Here is a 13,567-nt window from a genome sequence, read left to right as displayed (position 1 = left end):
GGATTTTTAAATTGACTTGTCTTATTTTAGAGCCGTTTGCTGTTTTGCCATTGATTTGCTGCTCTCACTGACCTTTGCTTTGGCAGAGCAAGGTGAGGTCTGTGAATTAGTCCTTTTTTCCTGACTGGATTGTCGTCTCATTTCATTCTTTCTTTTTTTACATTTTCACCTAATTTATTGTTGTTTTTTTATTGGTAATGAATTTTTGTTTTTTCTTTTGGTGTTTTCCTCCTCAGGGATGTGTCTCAGTGTCTATCTCTGTCACAGTCAACACTTGATTCCTAACCTCACTGCTGCTTCTGTTAGTGTCGTCCTCGCAGAAGGGCCAGTTGCAATTTACATTCATGGTCCCCAGAGGGACAAGTCACAGTCTGCATTGATACCCTCCTCCAACGAGGCGTTCAGGATTCGACACTTTCTAAAAATAACGCCGGACTTAATCTAAAAGCGCTGCCTGGAGGCTTCCCTGAATGAGGAGGTACAGTCAAGACGTGAAATGAGTCTGTGTTGAAGTCACTTGGGCAGTGTTGATTAATGACATGGCTAGTGAGCAGTCGCTGTCAATTTGCATGGAAATGTGTCTTTCTCATGCTTGTCTTTTTCCCAATTGTCCTTCTTCATTTCATCATCAGTTTGTGAGCTGTCTTTGTTTATAAGCCATAAAACTTTGCCAAATTCCCTGTTGTGTGCTCAATATGGTTGAGTGCTTGAGGGCCACTGGGTCCTTCATTCTTCCAAGTCTGGTGTGATGTTAGTCAGAAAATGCCTTCCTTTATCTCCACATTCCAACAACTCCCTGGACATTTGTCTGGGCCTTTACTGACTTCCAGACCAGCAACCAAATCAATTTCTGTCGCTGTTGAACAGGGCCAGGGTGCCACCAAAGGACGGTCAGCGCTATCTTACCGGACAACCTCCAGGAAGGGCATATGGTGACAGGCACCATTCCTGTTTCAAGTGGGGTCTGAAACGTAGGCTGGCGCCAGAATGTAAATCCTGAAAATTTTTTGCATTTTTACTATCGTAGTTTCTGCCCTCATCTCTGATGTTGAATGTTGGATGAAAATAGGCTGTTTTTGGTGTCACAGCAGGTCAGCTCATTGACTCACACTGTCACATATATACCAAGTGACATGAAATTTTGGTGAGAGATCTGAACCTCACAAGTGCCGTCCCTGCCGTCAGGAAAGGCTGCAGCAGGGAAACACTCGATTAAATCGAAAAGCCAAGTGTGTCAATATGCAACACAAAAGGGTGACCACAAGGGGTGGGATGCTGTGGGTAACTTGCGATTCGTTACTGTGGCGATATTTGGCCCATGATAACTGATATCTGCAGTATCTGATATTGCAAGAAATTTCATGAACGATATATAAGTCACAATATATGTGAGTGAAGCAGAAAAATACCCTTAGAAAGGTCTGTGATGATGCTTTTATTCAATATACAATGTACAAATAAAATAGAGCAATAGAGCAAACGCGCATTGAATAGTTCCTCACTGCCTCCAGTCTTAATATAAGCAATGTACAGCTGGACAAATTACAGTGCATGGATATTAATATGACAAAAGTGAGGACGTGATTTTATCTCCTGCTCTTTTCATTATCCTTCATGTTTCCTTCTCAACCTTGCCAGGTCCAGAGTAGCGACAATAGCCATTAGCAGTGCGGCTGTTTATCCCGTGACACTAGAAAACACGAAAAGACGGAGCAGTTTCCTGTTCCTCCTTGGTCAATGTACTTCAAGATGGAGGGTGACTTTGGCGTGTCGATGCAAACAGATATCGAGCGCACAGACAAACTACGATTATGAACGGGAAAAACAGATTTTAAATTTTAACAGATAAAATGGTGGGTAATCCAAATATATTTACAATTTACAATTTATCGATTATTTATTGCCACGGGGAGCGAAACAATATGTAGCGATATCAGACAGTGTCACTCTGAGAAGGAAAAGTCTACTTGACAACCACCAATATGTGACACTTGTTCACATGTTTTGCCGATAACTCAATGTGCAGACATTCACAACATGATCAGAGAACACAAAGGAGACGCTTGTCCCCATCACACGTCTTGATCGCTGAGTGAATGTGGAAAACATTTTTAACAGTTTTATGGGGCAGAAGCGTGACTGGTTTCAGTTTAATGTTATTTTCTCACTCTCTGACAGCCACAAGAAACCCCCTGACTCAAACTATTAACAGCACATCGGAAACGTCTCTCACATAAATGAAGAACACAAACCCTTTGTTTGCTGTCATTGGCTGCATTGTCACCCCACACTTGAACAGCCTTATCATGTGCTAGTATTGTAATTTTCTGAATTGTACACTGTGGCAAATGATCAACGTGTGAGAGGGACCAGTTGAATTGTCTTTCCTGCGGTCCAGTTTTCCACAAAATGACCTCCCCTGACCTTCCATGGAAAGCAGTTTGGCACTTAAGGGCCCATTTAGAGGAGCTGAGTTTCTGGGATCTTGAAAGGGTAAATCCCAGACAGGTGACATTTAGGCGTCATTTGTGCCTCCCTTTGATTTGATGAGAATTACTGCTCCTCAGAGGACGTTCGCACTTACTGCCACCTAATGGTTTGAAAAAGTGACTGGCATGTAAAGTCAGTGTAGTGGTGTCATTCCCTGAGCCAAATTGTGGCCTTCCAACGTGGGAGCGGGGGATGCGGCATGTTTTGGGTCATACTGCCGACGCATTTCTGGCCACATGTTCCATGATGCGACTGGTTCAGCTGATACAGTATCAGTGACTGGCTTACCTCCGCTGTGCAACCCCAAATGTCTCCTAGATGGATAGCTACAACCTTTACTGTACTTTACTATACTGTGCAATACTTCACAGTATACACTCATACAACAACCACTGGAGACAGAATAAACACATGTTCACAATCCGTGTCTTGTAGTTGCATTCAGGGTTCTCGCTGCTATCAGGCAAAAGCTGTTCTCTAGTCTGTTTGTTCTCGCTTTAATGCATCTGAACCAGCTGCCTGACAGCAACAGTTCAAACAGACTGTGGCCAGGATGGGAGGAGTCTTTGGTGATTCAGTTCAGTGCCCTTTTGAGGCACCAGGAGTAACACAGTTCCTCCAGTGTGGGACAAGTACAGCCGATGAATTTTTGCAATATGTTACGATGCTTTCAATAGAGCAGCGGATGAGGGACTCCAACACTTTGAGCACTCGCAGGAGGTACAGTCTCCCCTTTTTTCAACAGCTCAGCAGTGTTGGAGAGCCAGGTCCGGTCCTCCTCCAAGCTGAAGTCCGTCTCTCTCCACACTGTCCCTATTTATAGAAAGCAGTAGCATGTTTGTTTCGTTTCTCTTGCAATGAATGATAAGCTCCTTGTCCTTAGATGTATTAAGGAGCAGGTTACACTCCTCTACGGAGGTGGAAAAGTAAGGTAGATAACAATGTAAACACCAGCTAACAGCAAAATGTAGTTTGTACGATGATTATGTGAGTATAACGTTATGTGAATCTTAACCATAGGGCCGGAGCCCACGGTTGGGCCACAAGCTCCCCCTAGAGGGCCGCTAGAAGTTTTTTAGTTTTACACCTCTGGGCCGTGAGACGCTCAGCTTGAATACACTTGTCACATATGATGGCAGTAGTAAGTCATTGACTTGACAGCTGCAAATTTGTGACAGTTACCAACTATGAAGAAGTTCTTGAAAATGATAAAGAAAGTGATGTCACCCCAACACTAAAAGCTTCTCAGAACATTCTATGGAGAACAGAACATTTTATGGTGTCACTTTCATTTACACTTAACTTCTTTATAGTTTATTTATGAAAAAGGAACTATTTCATGTTTTTTAAACATTGTCTTGTTATATTTATTTTATTCATTAGTTACAATTTTTCCAATTTTCTCAGCAGAACATGACTTGGTTCTGCTGCTAGTTGGACTTTTCAATGCCAAATATCCTCACCCTGACTTAGAGAACACCTGTCCCCCAGGTGCCTGTGATGATGTGAACACGACTACTGTGTACCCTGTGACTATATTTGTCAAAATACTATCTTGGAAAAACAACCTTCGGACTTATTTCATGGTACCAGACATCACGTGAAACAATAAGGTATGAGAAAATAGTTGACGTTTTCCAACTGAAAATTTGAGTATGTGTTAGTTGGCCGATGACTTATGCTGGGCCAGCAGTGTGTGAGTTTTGGCCCAGTTTGACACGATCTTTCCCTCCTGCACCGATTTTGGATGCATGAGTGTATCTCACATCATGTAGTATATATACATGGAGTAACGATTAGCGATTAACACCTCACAAGCGCCACCCGATCGATCGGATCAAAAGCAAACCTGACCTTGTGAGGTTATCACACTGTAGAGTCACGACCTGTGTCGATGAAAGCAGGCTTGGAAGAGGAGGCATGCTTTGCTTTGAAAAATACACGTTTCAATGACAGAATATTTCATAAGTGTTCCCGTAGTTCCCGAGTCCAGGGCATGTTTGCTTTCTTCCTATTTCTGACAACTTTTAATTGAACTTGCTAATGAGCACTGAGGTCATCCATGAGTTTGACTCGCACAGAGACTAATGGCCGTGCTTATTGGATTATGAGACCAAATCGAAACAGGAATGCACATGCTGTAGAGTAGAGTAGAGAGTGGTTCATTATGACGCTGACATATGTGAGGGAACTTTCTAAATGTCTCCTCTCATTGATTCAAATGAAGAAATCTCGCCACTTCAAAGGCAGATTATCCCCGAAAGACATCTCTTCGGACGACAAGGAAAACGTGAGTGATGCTGACCACACTGTGATCTCAGTTACATTTTCACAACAACAAGACATCAAAGAATATTTGCACTTGGAGCGTTTTATGTCTCAGAAAACTGGTGCATCACTGGCCTCAAGCTGAACTAGTTTGTTACTCGAATGACGACTAAATCGCTCGCTCCAAAACAATTATTGCTGGTTATTTGTGCATGTTCCACATTTTTAGTTCTGTGAACGGCCCTTTGCTAACATGGCTCATACCATTCATTTCATGAATCTTGACTTTGTTATTTATACCGACTAACTCTTTTTAAGATCAGGGTTGACCTCGTTGAATTCATGTGCACAGTCCCTTGCTGTCCTAGTTGTTTCCCATGGCTTCTATTAAGGTGCTTTATTTAGTCAGTTATTTGCTCAAATAAAGATGATTTATTAATCTTCTTACAAGGCTTGTCCCCAGTGACATCCCCATAAACCTTCAGCGCTCCAATTGACTTGAGGTTGTGTAGTAAAAGCAGTACTCTCCAAGGGTCCTGTCTCTCCGCTCGGTGTAACTTTGCACTGTGGTTTACTTGTAGTGCCCAGAATTGAACCCCTCAAAACAGTGTTCGCACCAGCAGTGATGATCACTCACAGTGTGTTATTTTTCAAGGTTCTAATATTTCATAACTGGTCTGCGCGACCTTGTCTTTGCTTGGCCGGACTTCTCCTCATAAATATCCAGTCATCAATTATTTCCAGAACATTAAATTTTTCATGCGACTCTAACTTCATGCGTGGAAAAAGTAATGGAGAAAAAAAATGGGACGTGGCCTTGAGCTCCTGCGGAACGTGACAGTTAATATAAATCTGGAGTGTTCGGCATGAACCTGGCATTTGATTCTGCTGTAACTCAAGCAAATAAATCACAGCTATGATTATTGCTCCTCTGTGACCAAGCTCATGTCAGCAATTCTGCAGCGTCGGGGAAACACTGAATGTCCTTGGATGCTGTGCAGTTTCCCACCTTCTTGGCAAGTGCTCAGCACGTGCATCACCTTTATTCACTCCACTTGTTATTTCTTCTGTAGAACTATGTGGCTCTCTGTCACATTTATCAGGAGGGAATTCAAACAAGCCGTCAATAAAATCCACGACAGCAGCAATGTGCGGTGGGAAGATACAGGACGAAACATGTTTCTTCCTTCTGCAAGTGACAAGGTTGTTACAGCAGCTTGTGGTTCCTCCCTGAAAGCTAATGTCATCCATCTGCAGTGCACCGCCCGCATCTAATTACCTCATCATATGGTGTCTGTGACGAAGGGAAAGGTGTGAAGCTGTGATGCAGGACGGGAGAGGGAGGCAACCAATGAGTCAGGTGGGTAGTTTTTTTTGGATGGCCATGAAAAATGCAGCATAAAAACGGAATAATAGGCCGTAATACCTGATCTGCGTTCCAGATCACTGGGTGGCAACTCTGTCTGTAGAGCAAGAGCACATCACAACCTCAAGTCTAGTTCTTGTCCATGACTAATGGCTCTCAGCTGTATTCTGGTTTCTTTCTGATTTTCACACAGGAAAGATTCTGTTCCAGCAAGAACTGAAGGTCAAAGGCAGACAGATCCCACAGGTAACATTAGCTGCGCAAAAAAGTGAAAAAAACTAAACTCAGTAGAGGTGACATTGCATAGCCACAGCAAAAGCCAAGCCTCATTATAGAGCGATTTCACACATCAATACAAGCACAAGTCCAATTGGATGCGTGACCACTGTCATTATGGGTGATGGTGAAGCCGCCACCAACAGAGGAAAGTGTGATTTTGTTCAACAACATAATGTGTCAATTACAAGTTAAAGCCCCTCAAATGGCTATGTGTTTCAGCCACGGTGGCTTTCTGTCGTAGGAAGAGAGCCATGTATGGGGTTATATATAGCAACTGACATCCAATGTAACTCAGTGAAGAGAGCTTCCGAACATCTCCCTGTACCCCGCACTCCCACCCCTGCATTCAATACTCGTTGTGTGCACTCCCGCCTGGAACGCTACACAGAAGGGATAGCATTTTTTTAATCCGTTAAAACGCATACGTGGCAACATGCAACGTGGAAGGCTGCCTTTTTCATCAGTTTTTCTAAAGTCCACTTTCTCAACGTCAATATATTCTGCCATGGGAGTGAGGATGGGTTGTGTCAGAATGACAATCCTATACACATTTAACTTAGTGTTGAAAAAAACAAATCAACATATGCTGTACTAAATAAAGTATAATGGCTAAAAAAAATCACATGCACATGAAGGTCATGTCTGTATGTAGATGCATCTCCTGTAATATTCGCCATCACGTAAGTGTTCAAATATGGACATTATTGCGCACATTCAGCAGTAGAAACCCAAGGGTTTTCCATGATGTGTTTGTGCCATTTGTGCTAAAGGTGATTCAAGGAATGTATTTAATGACATGAATCCCCTCATACTGTCATGGCCAAAATTGTAGTCTGTAACTTCAGTAGGTTCAATGACCAAAATGTAGTTGAATAAAATATGAATGTAGCTTGAGTCTCCCCAACAAGCATCCAATTACTGTAAGACACAGGCCGAAGAGCATAACCAAATTCAGAAACTTTGTTTGTCTTCACCTTCTTTTTGAAGAGTTCCTCTGTCAACTCAACACAGTCAAAAACCAGCACCGGCAGATATTTTGTGAAATTTCAGGATAACCTGCCTTGATATATAAATCAGAGCGATATCTGTTCCTGAGGAGAAATCCTTGCTCCAGCTGAAAGCAACGAACCATGACGTCTTCGAGCTGCTGAGTCTCCCTGAATCTCCCCCAAGTGGACATGTTTAGATGCATAAATTCATGTTGTGTCTATTACATCATTACACATGTACCGGCATCCTAATGTGATTGTTGCTATGGTTACCATTGTGCGAAATGGCTACTTTTCCTCTCATCCCTCTCAAGTGCAGGATAGTCAGTGTGTCCTTCTCTCCAACTCTGCAGCGTTGTGACTACTGTGATGCTACTGAGTCAACTCAATGCAGGATCAATGCATGTGGAGCAAGACAGGATGGGACACTGTCATCGTCATGGAGGAAGAGAGGGCTTGACATGAAGCAACCCTTAAAGGTTTTTTGATGTTTAACCTAGTTTTACTTTCAATTATATTTTCGGGCAAGAGTGTTTAAAATAGATCTGAGATAGATAGCTAAATCTAAATCTTGAAATAAATAAATAAATCTGAGAGGATAAATGGCGTGTGCCAACTCCACCCACTGAACATCTTTAATTGTTTAGTTATTTCTTTTTATTTACTGTAATTTCCAGACTATAAGTCGATACTTTTTTCTTGTAGTCTGAGCCCTGCGGCGTATAATATGGATTTTTACAGGCTGTAATCAGATAAAATGATATCGATGAAATCAGAGGCTTTTTATTTACCCTTGAAGCACTCATAATGCACTGTTTTCGCCAGGGTGCCCACAGCTTTGTCAACAGAGTCGATCTCCTGGAGGTCTGGAATCGAGAAGCAGCCGCTGAGACCGGCAGTGGCACTGGATCTGTACTTCTCAGATTAAAAACTTTCTCGATCGTCAGTAATCTTTCTCCCTGTGTTCAACTTACTGTGAGAGCAGCGTGGATAAATCAAGACACTCCGTATTACGCTGCTTGTTTCTGCTATTTCCTCACTCTCGATGCTGGACCCCGCACCACGAACGTGTCCACACTGCAGACAGCCACACTGAACATGCGGCTTATAGAGCGGTGGGGCTTATTTAAGATCTATTTTCCTTCTTAAATTGAGTGGGTGCGGCTAATATTCCAGTGCACTCTATCGTCCGGAAATGAAAAATGTAAAATTGTTATGACGCTTTGTGTTAGTGAATAGTATTCAAGCCCCATAAAGTGATGAAATAAACTCTTTAAGGTGTATCTGGTCTGTAAAACGTTTCAAGGATTTGAAGTGCATGCCGCATTAGTTTTTGGAATCCATCTTCAGTTTGCCCTCCAGCTTCAGTAAACAGTGATGCATCTTCTTAGAAAGGTGTGACCCTAGACCCTAGTAGTTTGTGTACAATGTGACTCTGCATGTGGTCACCTGAAATAAACCTGCATCCCATCAACAGTACGAATGCAACACCAGATTTAATCGTCCACGCCAAATGTTTTAAAAAGCATCTCCACCAGATTGTATCCCAATGATCGTAACAAAAAAAAAAACACACAAAATGCCCCTGGACTCAGAGACTCAAATGAATAATCAGTTTAAAAGAAATCGGAAAAATCATAGCTGTGAGTTAAGCCAGTTGTCATATAAAAGGGGGCTTTTATAAAACACACAAGGTCATAGAGCCGTACACTCTGGAGAGGAAGCATCCGTCACTGAGAGAAACAACCCTCTGAAGCTGCATATATCTCCACAAAGGACAAGGCAGAAAATGAAGTATGATGTGGTGATAACAAATCGAGCTCAGCTTGTGAGTTTACTGTGTGAAACGCTTCATCTTGCTAATGTTGCTTCATGCTTTGACAGCATCGATGTTTCGTGTGGAAGAGCAACTACTGTACATTCTGTCTCGCCCTGGTACACGGACAAAGATAGATAGCAGAGAGGAGCGTTAGAGCTTGACACCGCCACACATGCACGCACACACATCCAGACACGATGCACCAATAGTAGTCTATCCAGCGCCAGCAGCATTAACAGCACTTGAGTTACGACGGCGAGGGTCCTCTAACCTGTAATTTGCTGCAATCAGAGACCCCGGATCTCTGTGGAACATGAAGTCAGATTCTTGACATTGATTCTTCTCTGCAGAGAAGTTTCAGTATGTTGTCGCGTTTGTTTCAGTGTTCCTCTGATGGCGACAGTAAAATATCATCCTGAGAAAAGCATGTGACCGTCTGTTGTGACCGTCTATACATTAGGTTTATTACCTGTACTCCGTCCTCACAGGTATAATGCTCCCTGGCACCATTAACCCTTTAAATGGCTGTTGGACGCCAGACATCCACTGGGTGGACTGACGCACAGGGCTGAAAGTCTGCCACCCCCTCACCCAACCTATCCTCCGGTGCCCCCAAATCCCCACAATGTTTTTATGCTTCCTCGGCCCAAACCAAATGGCGGCTTTCTTGCCTTCCTTTGCTCAGTCTTCCATTTCAATTCAACATCCTTCTGAAAGGTGAGTTCCCCAGCTTCCAACAAAGCCTCCAAATCGAGCGTCAAGAGGGGGGAACTTTAAATCCCTTGCACTTTACCTGCACTCTTTCAGTGGATCTGCATAATGTGTCCTCATCCTTTCACAGACCCCTTCAGGGTGTGATGAATTCCAGCTCTCAGTACGCTGGACAGGTTTTCCAGGAGCTGCCACAGCACTATTTCTTATGAAGTTAAGTGAAGGTCCACTTCTATCCTCGTCCTCGTCCTCGTCCTCTTGACAGAGAGTTTGTCATATCCATCTGAGAAAGTTCTGGGCTGAATTCGTACAATTCAGTTGGATCGAGAACACCAATTTGATTTGGCAAATTTTGTGATTTACATTATGTGGACGTTTGCCAAACCAATACACAGAATCTTATATTGCCGTGAGATGATGATCAAGCATCTAGAATCATGTCTCCTGTTTGGCTCAGCATCAGTCGCCAATGAGAACTGTTACAGGCAGATTGTAGCCTGGCTAAGTCAGTAGCTCAATGAAGACGATGACGGTTGACCTGCCGTCCCCGTCATCAATGTGAAGAAACTTCCCTTGGCAGATTTCTGGATTAAACTCAAGTTTCTGAATAAAATTAAATATTCAGAAGACTCTGCTGTCTCCGTCTTACAAGAATAATAGATGTTGAGTGAATAAAGCGCAGAGTTGAGCTTTTGATCACCTTTACAACCATGCTAACGGTTGCTAAAGTGGTGGTAATTTCGTTTCCCATACCAACAAAATATCCTCTATTCTTGTGAGAACAAGAATGTGGCTGAAGACAAAGCCACACTTTTGCAGATCAGCATCATCGTAAGTCATGCAGCTGAGGTTTTTGTTATGTGCTCACTGCAGACACACACATACTGCATCCGGTTGTACATAAGATTATTAGACACTATTGGCACTTATTTGTTTTTCTGAGCCGTCATGTGCACGTGTTCAGGTGACAGGCAAATGTTCTGCCCCTTCTAAGGGCTGTGCCCCTGAGCCTAACACCAGTTGAAGCAATGATGGCACCACTGAATAAGAAGGAGGGTGAGAAATGTAACTGCACATGAAATTGCATCCACACTGCCTTGTTACAAGTCACTGTATGTCACTGTAACAAGCTATGATAGTTTTTAATCATTTATAATGAAATTGTAAGAGAAAAAAATGCTTTACACCAGTGCTCAGCACTTACTGGAACGTTGTGAATGACACTTAGGAGGCTTGATTTATCCACCACTGAAGAGAAATGAACGAATGTCATGCACATTTCTTTTCAGGTGTTTCCACTTTTGTCGTCATTTAATTTCTAAACATTCTCAACACTCTAATGTCTCAGCAGTTCTGATCCGGAATGTCTCATTGGTGTCCTCTCCTCTCAGCTTATGATGCTGATGTGTGAAGGATGCTTGTGCGGGTGCTTACATCAGACGACCACTTCTCTTTCTACTGTTTGCATGGAGACAGGATGCCATTTCCAGAACTTGTCAGATTTCTGAGGCAACAATGTTGGCGTCGTACATGTCCAATTCTATTATTTTGTCGTGGAGGTGGCTAAAATTTCACATCCTGTTTCAGGAAGGGAGCATAAGAAAAGGTACAGGGAGGGTGTTTAACCCCTCACCCCCAAAAACACCCCCCAAACGCGACACTATCATGAGTTCAGAAGTACATGTACTGCATATGAGAGTGTCGAAACTAAGCCCAAGTCAGTATTGGGAGGTTTACATGGGCCTTGCATTTCTCTCAGACCTCTCCTTTGGTTGAACTGTGAACCATGAATTTTAATAACAGGTTGACACAGCATTGGCTGTGCTCCAGATGATGTACCTCCGACTATGCTCCAGACTGTTTGCCGTACCTTGTCAGCAGCAGCAGGAATGCTTCATTTGTGTTTTGCACTTGTTGACAAACACAGCAGGAAAGTGTGGCGGGCAGCAGGACTCGCTGAAGGGTGGTCGAATCTTTTGATGAGACCCACTGTCGTGAACAAGCTGCTTTATGGCGGTTCTGAATATAGATATCTGGGGGCAGATGTGCAGACAGGACCGGGCTCCTCCTCTTTAATGGTATTTCATTAATTAGTCCCCCCTGTCATTTGTGTCAGGAGGGCTGTCGTTTTATTACACAAGAAGTCAATACAGGCTACTTTCCTGGTCAGTGGCACTTTGAATGCGTCTCAGGTTCCGCCCCATCGTTTCTCTCATCTTGTGTATGTGTCTATATATAATGCTTGTCCACCTGGAAGAATTAGCAGTCCGTTGGTGAAGTTACCTTCAGTGATCTTCTGGAGTATCACTCCACCAGGACTAATCTCACGCACCCAATCTTCTTAGTCACAACTCACCTGCTGTTCTGTCTTTCAGCCTTCAAGGTTCTCAAGAACCCAGAGACGGGCTCTGCTTACAGATATCATATTTACTTTCTTGGTCATCTCCAAAACACTTTGTTTTGTGAAATGATTGAATTGGCTCCAGTTGTGTCTTTAGCTTTAGCTTCACTTTAGTAAGAATTTTTCTTATCATAATAATAATGCAAGTAACAGTCACATATGTTGTTTATGTTTTATATTATATATGGTTTAATGTTGTATACATCACAGCACGTTGAGTAATGACATTACAATCCTCTGTATGTAATGCGTGTGGCAGAATTGACCTCAACCTGAATCCAATCCAATGAAACTAGTCTTTCCTTTTAGTAGCTTCTTATGGTGACTTCCTTTGTGACGCATGCTACCAAAAGGGCTCAGCGTGCTGCGAAGATTTCAGCTCTTCCATGGCATTGATTGACAGAAGTGTGCAAGTTAACAAGACAGTTTTTCTTCATCTCCATCATCAGAGTAAATCAAAAAGTTGTACAGAACTTTTAACATAGAACAGTTAAAACAAATAAAATGAAAGACATTGCCAAACAAGAATAATTTTAGAATAACAGCAAAAATAACATTTATACACAGCATAATCTTTCTTCTCAAGCAAGGAAAAACGAAATACAAAATTAGCTGTTGTGGGTGTGTATTTATAATAACATGGTTGAAACCAAGAGTCGGGCACAGAGATCCTGTTTAATCTCTGTCATTCACAAAACCAAAACTCTCTGATGTTTTATGGATACAATCCTTGCACATCACAATCAGTCCCTGTGATCCAGTCTGCTGGATGTTTTATCCTCACTGAATTAGTGAATCACTCTTTGTTCAATGGGATTAGTCTCTTTTGTTTTGGCTTCGTTTGATAATGAATTGTGATGTCGTGTGAGCTCATGTTATTTTGGCTCCACAGGCAATTGGAACTCAGGAGACGCCGTAGAAGGCTGTCAGAGGATTAATGGTCATCTCAAGTACACGGTCTTAATTAACACTTAACTTGTGAAACTCTATCTGCATTTGATTGTATATTTGTTGTGTATTTACCTGAACTCTCCCTTTATGTCATCTCCTGGATGTTGTGCAGTACCATCCAGTATCCAATGGAATTTTCAAGTCACATGTTTTCAAAGAGGTGACATTATGTTTCGTTGGTTTGTAAACCTTTTCATTTTTTTTAAAGAAGAACTTTAAGTAGAAGAAAAAAGTCACATTGTTTCCAGCTGATAGAACACCCTTTCAGCCATATCCGCTATTGTTAAGTGAAA

At 42.4% G+C, this 13,567-nt stretch overlaps 1 long non-coding RNA gene across 1 annotated transcript; it reads left to right on the top strand.

Moving 5' to 3' along the window:
- Window positions 1-3,078: 3,078 nt before the first annotated feature.
- Window positions 3,079-7,845, top strand: LOC128756439 (uncharacterized). Its single transcript, XR_008414231.1, has 6 exons — window positions 3,079-3,210; window positions 3,982-4,103; window positions 4,718-4,780; window positions 6,016-6,118; window positions 6,318-6,370; window positions 7,746-7,845. It is a non-coding gene; the product is annotated as an uncharacterized LOC128756439 (long non-coding RNA).
- Window positions 7,846-13,567: the final 5,722 nt, after the last annotated feature.

Source organism: Synchiropus splendidus, chromosome 3, assembly GCF_027744825.2.
Source record: "Synchiropus splendidus isolate RoL2022-P1 chromosome 3, RoL_Sspl_1.0, whole genome shotgun sequence".
Lineage (NCBI taxonomy): Eukaryota > Metazoa > Chordata > Actinopteri > Syngnathiformes > Callionymidae > Synchiropus > Synchiropus splendidus.
Note: the sequence above shows the minus strand (reverse complement) of the source record. Positions and strands in the feature narration are given on the sequence as shown.